The sequence below is a fragment of the Trachymyrmex cornetzi genome, unplaced genomic scaffold (genome assembly GCF_001594075.2).
Source record: "Trachymyrmex cornetzi isolate Tcor2-1 unplaced genomic scaffold, Tcor1.1 scaffold761, whole genome shotgun sequence".
NCBI lineage: Eukaryota > Metazoa > Arthropoda > Insecta > Hymenoptera > Formicidae > Trachymyrmex > Trachymyrmex cornetzi.
In genome coordinates this window covers 14,753-14,972 of record NW_017300094.1, presented here as the reverse complement: position 1 = coordinate 14,972, position 220 = coordinate 14,753, and positions in this window count along the sequence as shown.

The following is a 220-nucleotide window of genomic DNA, read 5'->3' as shown; positions in this document are numbered from 1 at the left end:
TAATTTGTGAACTGACAAGGCGGGATAGTTCTTTAATGAGCGCAAAGTGTCCCGCGCTATCATCCTCCACGTACAAGAGGAGTGCTTGCTCCTCTTTCGGTCTGCGAGTCGTATCGGCACAATCCCCTTCTCGATCGCGTAGACGTTGATGGAAATGTCATTTAGTGCTTCAAATTTCTTAATCTGGTTCAGTGTTATCGGAAATTCGATGCCCGCGAGA